General features: G+C 36.9%; 1 protein-coding gene across 6 annotated transcripts in view; it reads left to right on the forward strand.

The window, feature by feature from the left end:
* The window catches only part of ROR2 (receptor tyrosine kinase like orphan receptor 2), a 216,091-nt gene that overhangs the window by 107,334 nt on the left and 88,583 nt on the right, over nt 1-20,174 (forward strand). The window contains exon 1 of one of the 6 annotated variants that reach the window (XM_061625716.1): nt 16,668-16,726. The exons of the other annotated variants lie outside the window; for them this stretch is intronic. The gene's annotated coding sequence lies outside the window, so the exon portion shown is untranslated. Of the gene's footprint in view, nt 1-16,667; nt 16,727-20,174 lie in introns of those variants that run through there. 6 annotated transcript variants of the gene reach the window in all.

The raw sequence follows: 20,174 nt of genomic DNA on the forward strand, positions 1-20,174 counted from the left end.
ATAATCATTTTAAAAGCAGCAGTACAGAACAGTTTAGGGCCATCAATAGACAATGTTAAAACAATATAAAGAAATTAGCCCACCCCGGGGATCCCAAAGGCCTGTCCGAAGAGCCATGTTTTCAAGGCTCGGCGAAATGTATCTAGGGAAGGGGCATGGCGAAGATCGAACGGGAGGGAGTTCCAGAGAGTGGGGGCCGCCACTGAGAATGACCTCTCTCTAGTCCCCACCAACCTAGCTGTTTTCATTGGTGAATGTGTGTGTTTGTATGTTATCACTGAAATGTGTTGCCTTTGCTTTCCATATTGCATTTGTGTAACTTTGATACAAAATTTAAATGTGGCCTCCATGTTTTCTCCTATCAATTTCTTTTTTTTACAATAATTTTTATTCAAATTTTCATAAAACAAACAAAACAAAATAAAAAAACATAACACAATAAGATTAAAAATAAAAATAAAAAATTTGACTTCCGATTTGTCACAGATCAGCTATAAATATATAATATATATCAAACCTGTCCCTTAATACATACAAAAACACTGTTCTCCATAGTCTATCTTAATTAATCGTCAAATCCAATTATCATCATTTCATTTTTATCTTTAAACAAAAAGTCTAAGAGAGGCTTCCATTCCTTAAGAAATGTATCTGTCGATTTTTCTCTAAGTAAACGTCAATTTATCCATCTCTACTAAGTCCATTAATTTCAATAGCCATTCTTTCGTTGTTGGTGTTGATTCCATTTTCCACTTTTGTGCATATAATAATCTTGCTGCCGTAATCATATATAATATTATTCTTCCATATTTCTTTTCTATTTGTTTATCCATAAAACCCAATAAAAAAAATTCTGGTTTTGACTGAATATCTTTAGGATTTTTTGCATCATCCTACCTATCTGTGCCCAGAATGATTTTGCCTGTTTACACAACCACCACATATGATAAAATGATCCTTCTTGTTGTTTACATTTCCAACAAGCATTAGAAACATTACTATACATTTTTGACAACTTTTCTGGAGTCATGTACCAACGATACATCATTTTATAAAAAATTTATTTAAGATTATAGCATAATGTAAATCTCAAGCCTTTTTTCCACATATTTTCCCATTGATCCATTTGTATATTATAACCAAATTTTTTTGCCCACTTTACCATACACTCTTTTACTTGTTCTTCTTCCATATCCATTTTCAGCAAGAGTTTATACATTTTCGCAATTATATTTTCATCATTTGTACACAAACCTATTTCAAAATCAGATTTATTTATTTCAAACCCATACATTTTCTTATCCATTTTATATCTTTCTAACAATTGTAAATAGGCAAACCATTGAGAACTATATCCTTCCTTTATCAGTTGTTCTCTCTCTTTCATTATATATTCTCCATGTACATTTTCTAATAGTTCTTGGTAAGTTAACCATTTCTCTTTTCCAGCCATTTCTCTTCTGTAAAACGCTTCTTGACTTGAGACACATAATGGTATTTTCAAATAAAACCTTGGTTTATATTTATTCCATATTTTCAACAGAGGACGTCTTATAAAATGATTATTAAAATCCACATTAACTTTTACTTTATCATACCATAGATATCCATGCCATCCCCACTTCAGGTCATGGCCCTCCAAATCCAATAGCCTTTTATTCCTCAATAAAAACCATTCCTTTATCCAGACTAAACAACAGGCAGCATAATAAAGTCTCAAATTCAGTAATCCCAGTCCTCCTCTTTCTTTGGCATCTTGTAATAATTTAAATTTAACTCTTGATTTTTTCCCCTGCCAAACAAATTTAGAAATATCTTTTTGCCATTGTTTAAAAGGTAAATCAGAGGATATTACAGGTATTGTTTGAAACCAAAACATCATTCTCGGCAGTACATTCATTTTTATCACGGATATTCTTCCCATTAATGACCATTGTAATTTATCCCATTTTAACAAGTCTTTCTTAATCTCTGTCCATAGTTTTTCATAATTGTTATGAAACAACTTTGAATTTTTATTTGTCATAATAATACCTAAATATTTCAACTTTTCCTCTATTTTAAAATCTGTCTTGTCCATCAACTCTTTTTGTTCCCTTGAAGATAAATTTTTCACCAACATCTTTGTTTTTTGATTGTTGATCTTAAATCCTGCTAACGGTCCAAATTCTTTTAATTTGTCCATCAATGCATTAATTCCTTCCAATGGATTTTCTAATACAATTATCAAATCATCAGCAAATGCTCTCAATTTATATTCCTCTTTTTTTACCTTTATTCCCGAAATCCTTTTATCTTGCCTTATATCTCTAAGCAGCACTTCCAAGACCAAAATAAATAAAAGGGGAGATAATGGACATCCCTGTCTTGTACCCTTTTGTATTTCACATGAGTCCATTAACCCTCCATTAACAATTATCCGTGCCTTCTGAGATGTATAAATAGATCTAATCCATTTTATAAAGTTATCTCCAAAATCCATTTGCTCCAAGACCTTAAACATAAATTTCCAATTCAAATTATCAAATGCTTTCTCAGCATCTAAAAAGATCAAAGCTGCTTGTTTATCATTTCGTTGTTCTAAGTATTCCAACACATTCAAAACATTCCTGACGTTATCACGTAGTTGTCTTTTAGGTAGAAACCCTGCTTGATCTTCCTGAATAAATTGTTGCAATATTATTTTCATTCTTTCTGCCAAAATCGTTGTAAAAATTTTATAGTCATTATTCAATAAAGATATCGGCCGATAATTTTTTGTTTTGGTTAGATCCTGCTCCTCTTTAGGTATTAATGTTATATTGGCATTTTTCCAACTATCCGGTATCTTCCCCTCTTGCAAAATAGAATTCATTGTATACTGTAAAGGTAATAAGAGTTCCTCCTCCAAGCATTTGTAATACACTGCTGATAGTCCATCCGGTCCTGGCGCCTTTCCTAATTTAATTTTACTTATAGCCTCAGATATTTCTCTTGACGTAATAGGACCATTAATAGCTTGTCTCTGAAAATCTGTAATTTTAGGTAAATTCTGTTTAGATATATACTCTTCTATTTTTTCAGAGGGAATTTCCTGACACTTGTACAAAGTTGAATAATATTGATGAAAAACCCTTTGGATTTTTACATTGTCTGTCAACATCTCATCTCCTTCTTGTATCTTTAAAATAAGATTTTTTTGTCGTTCTTTTCTTAATTTATATGCTAACCATTTCCCCGGTTTATTTGCAAATTCAAAAGTCCTTTGTTTGGCAAAGTTTAATTTCCTTTCAATTTCTCTAACTGTCAACATTGACACTTGTTTCTGTAACATTTTAATTTGATTTACAATAGAAACTTTAGTTGGATTCTTTTTCAATTCTTCCTCTTTTTGTTTTATTTCTTCCAAGATTAATTGCATTTTCTGTTGTTTCTTCTTTTTTAATTCAGAGTTACATTTAATAAAATATCCCCTCATAAATGCTTTACTTGTATCCCAAACAATATTTTCATCTGTTCCTTTATGTAAATTGTGTTCAAAAAACTCTTTTAATTTCTTCTTACATTCTTGCACTATTTTATCATTCTGTAATAAAGATTCATTTAGTCTCCATCTAAATCCAAGATTTTTTTTTTTTAAAGTCAATATCACTGGATTGTGATCCGAAAAAGTTTTTGGTAATATATCCATTTTGGAAATGTCTTTCACTAGGCTTTTAGACATCCGAATCATATCAATCCTCGAGAATGTTTTATGTCTTTCTGAAAAATAAGTAAATTCTTTTGCATTGTCATTTATATATCTCCAAGCATCCACCAATACTAAATTTTCCATCAATTCAAAGCAAATCTTCGGTAATTTACCCTGTGTCTCTTTAATATTTTTCTCAGAAAGTCTGTCCATTTTTGGTAAAATTACTCCATTCCAATCACCCATAACACACCAATGATCATATGAAAACTCTGACAATTTTTCCATAAGTCCTGTATAAAACCTTGTTTTATCTTCATTGGGGCCATAAATGCCCACTATCAAAATTTTTGTACCTTGTAAAGTAATTTCAACCCCCACAAATCTACCACTGTCATCCAATAATATCAATTTAGGAAACAATTGTGGGTTAATATAAAGAACAACACCATTTTTTTTTTGATCCAGCCAAAATAAATTCTTCACCCAAATTTTTACAAATCAAATATTTGGAATCTTTCTTCTTAATATGAGTTTCTTGTAGACAAATTATATCCAATTTTAATTTTTTCAAATAATGAAACACTTTCTTTCTCTTCTGCGACGTATTGGCTCCATTTATATTCCAAGTTAGATATTTGTAATCCATCTTTAAGCATGTATTTTAAAAAGTACCTGATGCTCCCTTTAATCCATCATCTTCCTTTCCCTCCTCTGCATGTTCCTGTTGTCTTTGTTTCCCAGGAATTATATCCATGTCTTTGAGTTTGTCTTCTTCCATGTCTTTTGAAGCTTTTCTCAAGAAGTCCCTTGCTTTTTGAACAGTATTCAATCGATATTTTTGTTGTCTGAATGTAAAAATCACTCCTTCTGGAACAACCCACCTAAATTGAATTTTACATTGTTTAAGTTTTTCTGTAAAGAAAGCATATTCTTTTCTCTTGCGTAAAAGTCTAATAGGGATTTCTTTCATCACCAGTATTTCCTTGCCATCAATTTTAAAGATATTATTGAAATGTTGTTGTAATACCATATCTCTGGTCCTCTTTTTTACAAAATGCACAAGCACATCTCTTGGAATTTTTTTCATTGTTGCATATCTTGAATTGATTCTATAAACTTTTATCTATTTCAAATTCCATCAGATCTTCATTCCAATCCAAACATTTTACCAGAGCATTAACCATTTTATCTCTGATATCTTCACCTGTTTCTTCAGGAATTGCACGAAATCTCAAACAATATTCTTTATCTCTCAATTCCATCACAGCGATATGATCCAAATTTTTTCCAATTCCATATTTAATATATCTGTTCTGTTCTCCAAGATTTGCACCTTTCCTTTAACGTTTTTTACCTCCTGTGTTATTTGCCCAATTGCGCCTTTAATCTCATCCACTTCTATTTTGATATGTTCTTTTATATCTTTCAATTCCATCTTCATTTTGCCAAATTCATCTTTAATTTCTTGTCTATCCTGTTTCATCTCTTGTTTGAGATCTTGTTTAAGATCACTAATCCCATCCATTATTTTCTGGAACATGTCTGGGGAGACAGCCCCTTCCTGTGCATCAGTTGAACCTCTTCGCTCCAGGGCTTTAGTTGCTTTCCTAGTTGTAATTCTTGAAAAAAAAACTTTAGTTTCTGCTATTAACCAATGTTCCCAAACCTAGAGGCAGTCTGTTTCTTTTTTTTCCCCAACAACAAAAGAGTTAATATTCCAGGCCTGTTAATATGATCTAGCCAGCACAGTTCTTACTTATCTCCTGCATGTCCAGGAATGCAAAACAAGTTTGGTTCACAGCACCCAATCGTCAGTAACATACACGAACAGCAGATTCGTCCAAAGAGAATAGTCCAAAAAAAAGAAAAAAAATAGTCCCAGATATATTTCCTTCAAATAATCAAATCATCTTATCGGATAAGTTGCCTCTCATCCGTTTTAATCTTTATAATTCCAAATTCAAGCCAGCTTTTTGTCATTAAACTATAAATTAAGTTCTTTAAATTTTCTTTCTTCTTTAATTTTATATAAAAGGAAAAAAGTGTGACTCACCCAGGTTTCTCAATTGCTGATTCGTAAACAAGTCTCTTTTACTGTAGTAATTTAAACCCAATGATAAGATTTAGACAGAAGGAGGCTCGCTCGTTATAGAACGTTTTTAAGAAAAAAAAAGTATCGCTTTTTTTCAGCACAGCTTGCTGGAAGTCCTGACTTCGTCTTCCGCTGCTAGATCAGCCTTCTTATCTCAGGGGATTCCTGATCAATTCCAGCTATCTACAGCTCAACGAAGTTCCGTGGATAATCTCTTCGGTTCACCTTTGCCTTGGAGAACATTTACACCAGTCAAAAATTCCTCTTGACTGGTTTTTAACTGAAAAAAGCTTCCTCTGAGACAGAGCTCACTCAGAGGCACCACCAGCAGAGCACTCCTTCCGGGAAGTCCATTTTCTCCTATCAATTTCAAAGGGCTTTTGATCAGGCACCTTTTTTAAAAAAGCCTTACATTGATAAATCACATCTTGAAATGCTTCCAACATCTGTTGCTTACAAAACATGTTGTGGTTCAGATACCAACCTGACTACAAAATGTATGTATATACTGTCAGTTATGAAAGACACATGTATATTTAAAATGCGGCTTTCCCCTTCAAAATACATGCCAGTGGAAACTTGGAAAATATCTTGTATACAAAATGTCTTCTAGGAAAACAGACTTAAAATGCCTTAAATTAGCTTCAGAGGTGGCCACTTCTGTCTCTTTCCTGTAGGTGTTTTTACTTATTCGAAGTGAGGCAGATGTGGGCAAGGAAAGGCTCTGATTTATATTCTAGGAATTTTGTAAATACTGTTTAGTTGTGAGAAAACGTTAGAATTTTTTTAATTTTGTGGCGCTGTCAGGTTAAAAAATGTAACATTTGAAAAATCTCTATTTTATTTGTGTCATCTTAAAGTAAATCCTTTTCATTGTATCTTTTCAATGCAAGCAAGATTATAGGCACAGTCATTCTTTGGAATCAAAAGTTTGTTGAAAGTAAGGAAGAAATGATTTCATCAGTTCTCTTTAACTCACATAATACAAAGCCCCTTCCAACCCTGTTTCCTATGTGGAGTGGAAATTCAATTATGTGTTACTTTTTGTTTCTAAGGTATAGCCAGTGATGTGTGAAATAAATGGAAGAATAGGGAAAAAACCCTGGAATAATAACATGCTTAATAAGTCGAGCTGCTTCTCTTTGGGGAATTTATTATTTGAGACAATCAGGATTGAGACAGCATGAAGTCCCAACATTTTCTACCAAAAAACAAATGTGAGACATAATTTTGATTTATGAAAATTATAACTTTTCATGTAGACACTTTTGATTGCTATACATGTGACACACAGATTTGACTTAATGAGATCCACCATCTTGCCAAGAACCATGTCAAGGGATATTGTCGGGACCAGGTCAGGAAGCAGCTCCTGAACATAGTCAGAAGGTTCATTCTCCAGCTCTAGGATTCCTAGATCAGTAGCTTAAGATGAAAATTGGAGGAGCTGAAATAAGCAGAATGTAAGTCTTTGTTGACCTGGCAAATTCAGAAAAAGGACTAGCTCAAAATATTCATACCATACCTGTTATTCAGTGAAGCTTCCAACTGAACCAGAGATGTCATACTTCCTACCAACTGGAAGGGCTGATATTGCATCCCTTGGTCCCCTTCTGTGCCTAAGGAGGGCTCTGGAATCTGAGTAACATGGTCCATGGTAGATGATTGGGCTCAATACTGGCCCCTGACTCATAAACAAATAAGGAGGTTGAGTATACATGAAAAAGGATTAATTATCTACCTCTTTGGGGGCAAATTGTTCCAAACATTCTCTACTTCTTTTCTTGCTTGAGACAACTTTCACAGTTGCTCTTAGTATGAATTGAACTGAGGTCCACATGTTTACTAGTATTTCAGCTCTTTTTCTTGTCCAAAGGAGGCTCTGAAAGAGAAGTTAATGCAGAATTAACTTTCTGATTTGCAATAAGTTGTGGAGATTGCCACTAACATGTGACTTAAGAGGATTACACACTTTAACACAGGATGTGTTATCCACATTAACAGAATATCAATGACTATTGATACAGGATTTTCATATTTGGAGGCAGTATCGGAGAAATCATCTATCCTGCCATAATTCTGAGCACATCTGGCTGAAGTCAGAGGCACATGCTTGGTAAATAGTCTTCCAGTCAGAATTGCATGGCAATTCTTTTATTTATTTATTTATGAAGAAGGAAACTTCACATTTGTCTATGAATTCAATGAATCTGCTTCTACTCTCAACCTTTCACTTCTTTGCCAAGTTCTCCCCTTCATCTGTGCATATAATCTCATCATAAATGTCCTCTTCCTATCATACTATATGAAGGTTTTGTACTGAAGCATTTTCTGTGGCCTCTCTCACGACTGAAGTACACTAGATTTTCATACTGTACAGATTATCCGTCTGTTAAGATTGAATCCACTGATGAATAAATTGGTGTGATTAACAGATTGATGACTTGGTGACGAAGTAAGAACCTCATGAGCTCATTTGCTATCTATTCCCTCCAGTTGTTAGAGCTACTGGTTAGAGCTCCTGTTGTTAGAGCTACTGGCATGAATTTAGTGTGAGTGGACATCATTGGGGAGGAAGAAAAGAAGAGGAAATTTCCCACAAAATAATTTTCCTGCCTGCTGAGTCCTCCTGTGTATTGATCAGAGAGAAGTGAATAACTTGCAGCATCTTGTATGGAAAAGCCTGGGTAGAAGACCTAGAATGAAAAGACCACCTTAGATGAGATGATGACCTATAGAAGAGAGTGATTGCAAGACTTAATTTGTGGACAAAACAACAGTCAGTACAAATAAATACAATAACAAAACACAATAGTCTTGTGGCATCTTAAAGACTGACAAATTTAAAGTGAGCCTGCTTTATCAGATGTGTGAAGTGGTAACCTCAGTGAGTAGGTATGTTTGAACACTCTATTCATTTTGCTTTGCCAATTTGTCACCAATTGGGAGTGGGTTACAGTGTCTCTGATTAGATCTTTTATGCTTTCGATCTTCACTCTTCCTAGCCTATGAATTTTTTTGCCACAATAAAAGACGTAATGTGGGATGAGGAACTTTTTCCAGACCAAGGGCCACATTCCCTTCTGGGCAAATGTCTGGGGGCCACATGCCAGTGTGAGTGGGTGGGGCCAGAAGCAAAAGTGGGCAGAACAATATGTGTAAATTTTACCTTTTGTACAGCACACGCTACATACACACTCACACATCCCTCTCTGTCCTCCATGCAGGCAAGAAAGCAATTATAAGAGTTCAAGGACATACTCCAGTCAGGCAAAAATACTCAAGGAGGATGGGAAACAAGCCTGGTGAGAGGTGTGGCCTGCGGAGAGTCTCAAGAGCCAGACAGGAGGCCTCAATGGCCATATTTGGTTGCTGGACCTGAGGTTCCCCATTCCCAATGTACTCTAAGGTGCCACAGGACTCACCTTAGGTTTGTGTATGTCTTACAGACTCTTAATGGTTTCAGTTGAGTTGAGGCGAAGGGCAATACTTCAGTGGTAGAGCATCTACTTTGAACGCAGAATGTCCCTAGGTTCATTAGATAGAGCTGGGAATGCTGCTCTCTGAAAGCCACTGCCAGTCAGTGTGGACACTGCTGAGCAAGATGGACCAAAGGTCTGACTCAGTACAGTATTAGGTGACTTCCTTTGTTCCTATAATGGTTTCACTAAGAAGAATAGAACCTTCATATTTAAGGTTTTAAAATTTATTTTGAAATTGCTTTATATCTGAAATAAAAATACAGGGACAAAAAGCAAGTAAGTAACTATCAAAATAAGAAAGCTTTAGATTGGTTGTTACAAGTATAGTAAATACCATTATGTTTTCTTCTTACCAAGAGAGAACATCCCTCTTAAAAAGTGGCATGATGTGTTAGTTTTGTGACTTTGCCTCAAGTAACATATTTGACAGAAATATTTTTTTTTATTTTTAAGAGGAAATAATTCCGGCTTTACATATTTCCCCCCTTTTTATAAGCCTTTTTACCCTGATCATGGATCTTGTACTCTAGGTTGCTGATTATTGTTTGGTTTTTATGCACTTACGACTTTTACCACATAATTTTTCTTTAGTTTGTATGTGCAAGGGGCAGCTGGAAAACTTAGTCCTTCAGCCTCCCTGACAGTCAAGGCAATATCACATTTTCCAGCAGAGGAACAAAATCTGTGCTGTATGATTTAACAGTCAGGTCTTGCTTTAAGAACAGTGCTTACTTTGTTTATCTGAGGATTAGTGAAAATCCCATAATTCATCACTAGTCTGTCAGAAATAACTTTTAGTTGATTTAGTGCTTTATTCTACATTGGAAATGTATATAGTTTTACCTTAAATGTTTAATGTACTTTCTCAAGCACTACTTTATGGCATCATGTTCTATTTCAAATAGCTTCAGTTTACTTTTTGAAATGACAGGACATATTAATGAATTAAGAAATGCTTTATAGTACATTGCTAGGAAGATAAAGATGTATGACCTGGTAAAATGTCTGCAGAAGATTGTTATACTACTGACTTTTAGGGAGACTATAAATTTGGTTTCACATATATACTAGCCTATTTAAAACTGGTTAATGAAAATTTCAAGTAGGTTATTAAAGTCAAAACAGAAGTATACTTCTACCTTATGTTCCAATTTTCCACAGTTGGTCTTGCAGCTACTGTATTTGGGTTTTCTATATGTAAATCAATTGAAATTGAGCTTATTGTATATCTATGTATTTTGATTTTCCTTATAAATCCCTTTGAGATCATAGGAGTCTATGAATGGACTAAATAAATAAACAATATTATATGAGATACAGAGGTCCATTAAAAGCTAGAAACAACTCTCATGCAGAATATCCCCCCTCTTTTTTCAAAGTAGTTTGTCTAAGAGGCAAAGTGAAAATTAGCTGAAACTCACAAGGATGTGGAATGATGAAAGAAGTACAGTACCTTTCTTAAGAAACTCAGTCCCATCAAAGATCCCAAAGTAGCATGTCTCTGTACATGCATTATTTTATCTGATCTTATCTTTCTGTGGGGCTTTTCCATGCTGCACTTCTTCCATCATAGCAAATATTTCACCCAATGGCAGCTTCTATATACGAGGAGTTAAGAACAGCCTACTAATGTCTTGACTTCTGAAAGGAAATCACATTTCACTAAGGCCATAAACACTCACCTTCATGCTGGGTGTGTGAGCTCTACCAAGTTTAATTATGAATTCTCTAACATCTGTGTTAGGTGGACTAAGAACTGGAAGGCCAGGTCGATAAAATCTTGCTTTACAGTATGTTTTTAAAGCACTGAGTAGACTTAAAGGTTTTCTTTGTACCCAGGTAAACCTATTAACTCATGGTACATCATCTCTAGACATTATTTCCCTGGGTTGGGATTCCACTTAGGATTCACTGAGTATGATGGAAAAACCAGAGGGGCAAATCCATACATGAAAAAGTATACTATGTGTGTTAGCATATGGCTATGTCTGCAGGTTTCTCAAGCTAATGCATGGTTTATTTGAAACTCCAGAATTCTAGAATCATGGCTAGTCAGCTGCAGAAATGCATGTAAATCTAGTGCAGTGTCATAGCTTGTGATGTTGCATTGGCACAGCAGTCTGTACATCCCATAAGTTTGTACTTAATTGGTATAGCAAGTTTTAGGGGTGGGACTCAATGGACATTTTTTTATTCCCAAAGACTCAAAGGAATGTTTTATGTGTAAGATATATCCAAAAGTTTCAGCTTAAAACAAAAATGTGTAAAACCATCATGATTTAGGAATAAAGAAGAATAGATAGAAAGACAACTTAATTTTATACCTCACCATTAATGCTATTGCTTTCCCAATTAGAGAAATATCTGTACAAAATTTTCTACTGTTGCATCTGTTAAGGTTTAATCTCATCTATGCAAATGTGCAATCCTGAAAACAGCAATGTTACTGTTTAAAACAACTAGTATAAATAGTTCACTGCTCCATTACCAAGAATATAAATAAATTGAGACAGGTAAGAGTTTTCTAGAGCTGAAAGTTTAGGTTATGCAAAAACTTCAACAGCTGTAATTTGTAGGTCCTTGCAGACTGAGAGGTGTGAGTGATACGAACTGTAGAAGTCAACATTTGGTGAATGTATATTTTGTCACTTTGCCAGAAGCCCAGACTTTGCTAATGCTGCTCTTGCTGTCTATATTCTTTGAATAAGGATACATCTCTTGCTGAATGAATTATTTGGAAGAGTAGAAAAATACACATTCTGTTTACAGAAATGCAGCACATGATATTGTTACGGATGAATAGCTGGCAAGGCTTTTGCAACAGAATGGCATTGAGAACACAGGAAAGAAAGATTAAAAGGTTTTACCATGGCATGATCTTTTGTGGACTAGAGCCCACTTTATCAGGTGCATATCCTCAGTTGGTAGGGGTGTGTGTGTGTGTGTGTGAGAGAGAGAGAGACGTATAAAGGGGAAAGGTAAAAGGTGGGGTCATGAAATCCAAAAGGGACAGTATGTAAAGTTTCAGTGTATGTGTGATAAGTACAATGGCCATTCACAACAGCCATAATTGATGTTAATCATCCAATTATCAACCAATATCAATTATGGCTGTTGTGTATAGCCACTGTTTATCTTGTATATGCTTAAGCCTTCAGTTGCTGCAAGAGTTTTTAAAAATTTTGCTGCAACAGAATTGCATAGTAATTATAACCCCCTGTTCAGCTGACTGAAAGGGGTTCAGATTGTGCTGACATGCTCCTCCACCAGTGGAGAAGAGCTCTGCTGGCAGGAAGGCCTCATCCACCATGAGGCCATGCTATGCCCATGGAAAATTCTGAAGGCATTGTATAGTAGAGGTCATCACTTTTCTCCTCACCCCCCTCCCCACTTAGGATTGTGTCTGAAGACAGCTAACCCTCTGGAGGGGCAAGAGAGTGGGTATATGGGAAATAAATAATCAGTGGGCACAATCCACTTGACGTTCTCCTGCAAAAGACTAACGTAAAATCTCTTACTAAAATGACTCGCACATATGAATAAAACCACAGCTTTTGCTCATCATTTGGCCATAAATACTTGAGCCCAAAGGTCCCTTCAATAAGACCTTCAGAATCACAAAACTCAGAGTCACTTACTTTAGTACACAAACGTTCACACAGTTTTTTTCATAGGGATGCATGTAAGGTAAGTAAGGGCTTCTGCATGCATTATTGGGTAACTGATCGTGGTCTTTCCCTACTATGCATCAGCATTCTGTGTACCCGATATAGCCACACTGCATGTTTTACCGCACATGTTGCATTCTCTGGATCAGAGCAAAAGAATGTGAGCTTTTCAACTCCTTTCTGGGCTTCTAGTACATATAATTGAATATCTTCCAGCTTGTGCAAAGTACTACAAATGGTACCAAAAAGAATGAACATAAATTAATGTTTTTATTTAAATACATCAAGACTAGCTAAGGGAAATAAATATCCCAGTTTTAAAAAGGGGATCTAATGACATAAATTTAATTTCTTTGACTGAATGCCATTTTAAGCACTATAGAAATAAGTATGGATGTTTGGAAAATAACATTAAACTTGCAACAGATTCTGAACTGTGAATTGTAAGTGCAAAAGCTAGCAGGACCAAAGGGAAAGTATACATGAGAAGTGGCATAAGAGTGGTTTGGCTTTTCTTCATTGGATGAGACGGGCTTTCTTTTCTCCTACATTTGGTACCTTCTGCTGGTTCAGTTATGAGCTGGCTCATTATGTTGCTGCAAAGCCATTACTTCAAAGTATGTTCAGCTTGACTTGTTTAAGAAAGTGGAGGATATAATTGGCACTGTTTCATAGCATTTTAGGGCCATCATCTGTTTAGTTTTATCTGCTAAAATGACAGTGGAGTATAAAGTGTGTGAATAGTTGCCACAAACATGAAAAATGATTCGTTGTCTTTATTGTTGATGAGCTTTCTTATACAACAGTATTGGGGGGGGGAAGAATGCTTCTGTTGCCACTACTGAGTAAGAACAAAAGAAGAGCTTGCTGGATCAGGCCAATGGCCCATCTACTCCAGTGACCTGTGCTCACAGTGGCCATGTAGATGCTTATGGGAAGCCCTTAGGCATGACCTTAGCGCAAGAGCACTCTCCCCTCCTGCATTTTCCAGCAGCTGCTATTCAGAAGCATACTACTGACCTTGGAAGCAGAGCATAAGAATTGTGGCTAGTAGCCATTTGATAACCCTGTCCTCCTTGAATTTGTCTAATCCTATTTTAAAGCCATCTATGTTGGTGGTCATCACTCCCTCCCGTGGGAGCAAATTCTATAATTTCACTATGCACTATGTGAAAAGGTGCTTTCTTTTGTTTGTCCTGAATCCTCCAACATTCAGCTTCATTAGATGTCCACGGGTTCTAGTGTTATGAAAAAGGGAGAAAAACATTTCTCTATCCACTTTCTCCATGCATAATTTTAAACAATTCTGTGATGTCACTTCCTACTTGAGTGTTCAACACAGAAAAATAAGTGTTTCAGAGATGTCATGTTATTTGTCATGCAGTTATTTATCTTTTCCCCCCTTCCAACACATACAAAACACACCCTACATAGTCAAGTGTTAAATTGTGTAAAATTTATATGGAAATGTAAGTCTCCAAATAGTTTAAACCCCAGATATAACTTTCAAATAAAATTATTAATAGTTGGCTTTGCTGCCACCCACACTTTATTCGTTGAGGTTGAACATGTTGTCAGAAGGTGACATTTTAATTAGCTTCTTGTTATTGGTAATTTACAGCATTAAATCCTGAATTCCTAATGCAATTCAGTGTATGCACAGTATGTGTTTGTGTGGTAGACCTTCGGGCTTGTTTTGTGGATCAGTATCTTACTCTTCTTAGTGCATTTAGAAAATTGCCTCAGTGATATCTGGTATTTAACAACCTGAGACCATTTTAATAGTAAATAATTTCATATCCTAAATTGTATCTATTTCTTAATGTGTTATTGGTGATGTTGAATGGGAAAATTATAGTCAGTTTGAATGTACAAAATATTTAACAAATTTTAAATGTTCTATAATGTAAGTGACATTTGAAAGGTGTTAACATAAATTATTCAAGCCCTAGAGCAAGGGAGTAGCCTAGATAGTGCCCTCCAGATGCTGTTGGACTATAGCTAGGAGTATAGGAAGCTGCCTTACACCAAGTCAGACCCTTGGTCCATATAGCTCATTATTTGCTACACTAACTGGCAGAGGACCTCCAAGAAGTTTTCCCCAGACCAACCTGGAGATGCCAGGGATTGAACCTGGGACCCTCTGCATGCAAAGCAGGCATTCTGCCACTGAGCCATGGATCCATCCCTAAACCCAGCAGGTATGGTCAAGGGTCATGAGAGCTGTAATCCAACAACATTTGGGAAGGTACTACATTGTTTTTCCTTGCCTTACATGTATTATTCCTTCCTTCTGGACAGTTTTTCTTTTCTTTTGTTATAAGGCCATAGTTGTTAAGAGGTTGTTCATAATTTCCACGGGCAACAATGTGAATAGTTGATTTGCAAGTCTGCCATTAGGGTGTTTCCATGATCCCCATGTTCTTTCATAATTTGGATTGTTCATAAATGCTGACATCTTCTCCTTCTCCCCAAGAAGCAAGATGATCCTTTTATCTTGCCAGAAGTTTAAGAGGTTCCACCACCGTTCCTTTTTATTTTTTAAACACTTTGCAGGGATACAACAGAAGAGGTACTATAGTTGTGGTTTTAAAAAACCATTTTCATCATGGAACACCTTTTGGTATCATAGATTACCATACCTCCTGAATATTTGAGAATTGCCACTTAAATAAAGTTTGAAAGAATGACAAGTGAGGTGCCTGTTACAAGAAGTTAAGTTTTGTGCTTTCTTCTGTACCAGAAGAACTGATAAAATTTGACAACAGGGGTAATGGTTGTAGACATTCAGATAATCACTCAGGCCAGCTGGGCACTTTTCCAGAACTTAATAAGAAAATTCCAGACTTAAGGCCACATTCCATGCACTTCTGGAATTCTTGGTCAGAACTGAAAATTTAAAATGTTGCCCACACAAGGCTTTGCAAGGATCTGAGTTTCTTCTAGAACACTCTTTTGTCATTTTCAGTAAAGACACAGCTCCCTTCAGTTGTTATGTGCTTCTTGAATCAGCCGTTTTTATTTTCTTTTAAAAATAAATCTGTAGTGGCTGTTTGGCAGCTCAAGGATGCCATCCTTTCTGCTGTCATCTCTCCTCCTTGCATATGCTTCCCTTCTCCTTGGCTCAGATATTCCATGGCCTGGAAATAGATTCAGCCTGCATCCATTAGGCATTTGAGGAGGAGGAGGGGGAGGAAGAGAAGGACTGTAAAGCATTTCATATGGAAGACATGGAAATAAATATTTTCAAATCGAGCCCAGTACATTTGTTCAGTGAAATAATAATACATAGAGCTTTGCATAGCCTTCACATACATGAATCATGGTAAAGAGTCCTTTTGAACTGGTCTAAATTTAGGAATAACTTATGAAAAATGTACAGTACTCATTAACAATAAAACGATTGGACTGATTTGATTTAGAAGAATACTGCAGCATCTTTTAACATGCTCGCTTAATTTGATTATTCATTGAAGGTGTTCTAATGAATATAATTGGAACATAAAAGTCTAGATTCAATCAGAATGACCCTTTTTCCTATTTAAAAAAGATGACAAACACAGGTTACACAGCTATGGTAATTCATAGTTCACCACTGAGCTGCCACTACAGAACTCTACTCTCTCTTGCAGAAAAGAGAGATGGGAAGCCTACTTACAAATCCCCACCAATTTTCCTCCTAACCTTGAGGCCAGTGAGGGGGCAGGGATCACTGTGAAGGTGCCATGATGATCCCCACCCAACTCTGCAGCTTCCAAGTTGGTGGGAAGGTTTTTCAGAGGATGGCATCATAATTGCCATGGCAAGTGTGGTGAGTGTAATTTTTGAAGTCCGCCTCTTCCCAAATCAGATACTGGGTGTAAATGTGATTTTGGAGTAGTAGGGCTGTGCCCAAGGCATTTTGCTACCTCAGATGAAGGATAAGATAGTGTCCCCCCATTCCATTTACAGAAGCCAACCAGACTGGCAGTTGAATATTACTTCAGCACTAACTATGGGACATCATCCTCCACCATACCCAAGGACAGCAGCTAGCGTAGGGTAGGCAGGGTAGCACATACAGCTGTCCTCCAACATCTCTTTGTCACTTGGCATCCACTGACTGAGCTACCTAACCCAACTAATGGTTGGGCCAGGCCTGTGAGCAGGCCATTTCTCTCCCCCCCACACTGCCTTCCATTTTTCTGTTGTTCATCTGGCACTCCTAGTATTCCCCATCTCAACTGCTCTTAACCAAAGTGCATAGCTGCTTCTGAAGCTGAGGTGATTTGGGATGATACTGATTATCTGGATCCATTCTAGTCTGGTTTTAGGCCTGGATTTGGAACAGAAACATCTTTGTGGGTAAATTAACATTAGAGAATGGGTGGAGGAGTGCAACCCTATTGATTCTCCTTGGAATTCTCCTGGATATCCTTTGATTCCAATGACCATGGTATCCTTCTGAGACACCTGACCAGGTTAGACTTGGCAGGGACAGTGTTACAGTCCTTTATGGAGAGTTGCTCCCAGAAGGTGCTGTTGGGCAACTCCTATTCCAGCCAGTGGGCTTTGACTTATGGGGTGCCTCAGGGCTCTATTCATTCTCCCTATTCTTTAAAAAAGCTACATGAAATCAGTAGGAAAGGGCATCTGAAGATTCATATTCAAGATCAATATGTGGATGACATTATCTCTTGTTTCCACCTACTCATTCTAGGGAGGCTGTTTTGGCATAAGGGTGAACAAGCTGAACTTTGATCCAGAGACAATTGGGGTACTGTGGGATAGAGACATCAGGATGAAAATTTTTAACCTAAAGCTAGTGGTGGTGGCCACAAGTAGGTCAGCTTTGGCTAGTAACACCAACTGCATCTCTACCTAGAAATGGTAGATCTTGCCTTGGGTACACATGTGCTAATGAAATACAGGTTAGACCACTGTAATGAACTCTACAGTATATTGGGCTTTCTTTGAAGATGGTTCAGAAATTTCACTTGAAAAGGTTTAATTATTTTAATAATATTATGCTGGGTTGAATGTTGTTGTTGTTATTTGATTTATATCCCGCCCTTCCTCCCAGCAGGAGCCCATGTTAATACATACATGTTGCTACCCATGTATATGCTTCTCATACCTAGGGAGTCCCATGACTATGTATGAACCACTGTCCTATTTTTTGATGGGTGTATTTCACATTCAAACTCCTGAGTTTGTTATTAGAGGCAACATCTGAAAAATGTTCACTCTCCTAAAAAGGATGCTGTTGACTGTTCCAGGATCCAGCCAACCATTCCCTCGAAGCAGGGCAAGCCACTGGTTCCCTCCCCCACCATCAGTTTTTCTTTTCTACACTCTACATTTTGAAGCTACTGAGTCTGCCGGGTCCTCATTGGGGAGCATTTTGTTTGTTCTTGTTTTAGCATTTTTGCAGGATTGCATAGCTTGCCTAGGTTTTCTTTTTTAAAACATTTTAACAGTTGCAGTGTGTATGTATGTATGTATGTATGTGAGAGCTGCTCCAAGAAGAAGAAGTCAATTCTGCTGGCATAACCCTAAGCAGCTCTTTGGATCTCATATGAAAGAAGTCAGATAGTAGTGCCAGATTGTGTACTAAATCCAGAGGCAGTAGAAGAACAAGGCAAAGTCCATGGGAAACACATTAATCTCCTGAGTTTCTGGCGCAAAGTAGTTTCAAATATTTGTGGAGCAACTCTAGGAATGACACCATACCAAGTTCTTCAGTGGCTAAGAATCCTTTGACCATATCTTATCTACCTATATTTATGTAGCAAGCTTGTAAATCAAACTCTTTCATGTCACTGACTTAGTAGAAAATGTTAACGACTGTAGAAAATCTGAAAAACCAGCAAATGAATAATTTGAAGGATTTGGGTTTTCAAAATGCCAGTAAATAATTGAAAGCACAATGTAGATCAATTATTACATTTCATATTTGAGACACAGATTTATTTTAAGGAGGGAGATTCAAATTTGGCTATACGTGGTGACCAAGCAAGAAATGGAAAGCTATACAGAGTCAGGCATTGGTCTATCATGCTCAGTACTGTCTATACTGACTGGCAGTGGCTTTCCAGGTTTTTGGACAGGAGGGGGAAAATGGGAGAAGAGACACAGATAACAGAACAAACAAAACCCATTGTGAAAGATGTCTGCAGGGTGTGTATGTGTGGAAAGGACACACATACACACACACACACACACACACACACAGGTCTTAAAAGAGCAGTCTGAAGGGAATGGGTAAGAGAGAAGTGAAGGCAGAAGAATTGCCATATCTAGAGCGGAGGAGGGAGGATCGAGCATCACTTTCCCTCTTTTCCAGTGGTTTTAATTAGCTTTTAATTTTAATTAATGAAGTCCCTCCCATTTGGGAGAATACTTAAACCAGCTCCGGGGCCAATGTATGCCCCTCCTTTTGGGTGGTCAGGAGAATGGGAAGTCTGTGGAACCTCAGATCCATGCCTTTCCTCAGTTTGCCCCTGAAACATACCCTTTTTGCCTCTACTGACATTAAGAGGATTGACACTGAGGCAAGGGCCAGAGAGGTTTATGAAGCGGCAGGGAGGAATCCCATGAGGTTGAATCGCCCTTTCTGATGGCAGACCTCTCTCTCCACCCTTGGAAAGGAAGATCCAAGGCATCTTACAGATACCCTCTAAGGGTTGTAAGATTGTAGCCTAAGTTGCAGTGTTTTGGTATTGAATAATGTGGTTGTAAGTAGCATGGTATAGTTTTGCTGGAATCTGTTTTAAATACAATCTGCTTCTAGGTGGAGAGTGTAGATAAGACTTCAGTCCACTGGATGATGGTCGGGAAGCTTCAGATACTATGTTCTAGGCATGATGGGACAGAGGATGTGGAAGCTCCCAGTTTACACAGATGAAAGAAATTGCCCTGTTGAGGACACAATTACCTTACCATTGGTCTCCACCTGTGAACCATTAAAGTTGCTCTCACATTGTCAGGATAAAAACCCCATTGTTGAAGGATCATTGGTCAGGCTGTAGATATGAAGGAAAAGGAAGACCAAAGAGCATTCTACAGAAGTGAGAGATAATGTAATACAAATGCATAGATAAGGAAAAGGGAACAAAAAATATCCAAGTGTTTGGATATCTCAGTGAGCACAGGTGGATCAATAATCAGGAAGTGGAAGCTGCATCACACCACCCAGTCACTGCCAAGAAAAGGCCAACCCTCAAAACTCAGTGCTCGAACAGGAAGGAGACTTGTGAGAGAAGCCACAGAGAGTCTAA

This window comes from Rhineura floridana, chromosome 1 (genome assembly GCF_030035675.1).
Source record: "Rhineura floridana isolate rRhiFlo1 chromosome 1, rRhiFlo1.hap2, whole genome shotgun sequence".
Lineage (NCBI taxonomy): Eukaryota > Metazoa > Chordata > Lepidosauria > Squamata > Rhineuridae > Rhineura > Rhineura floridana.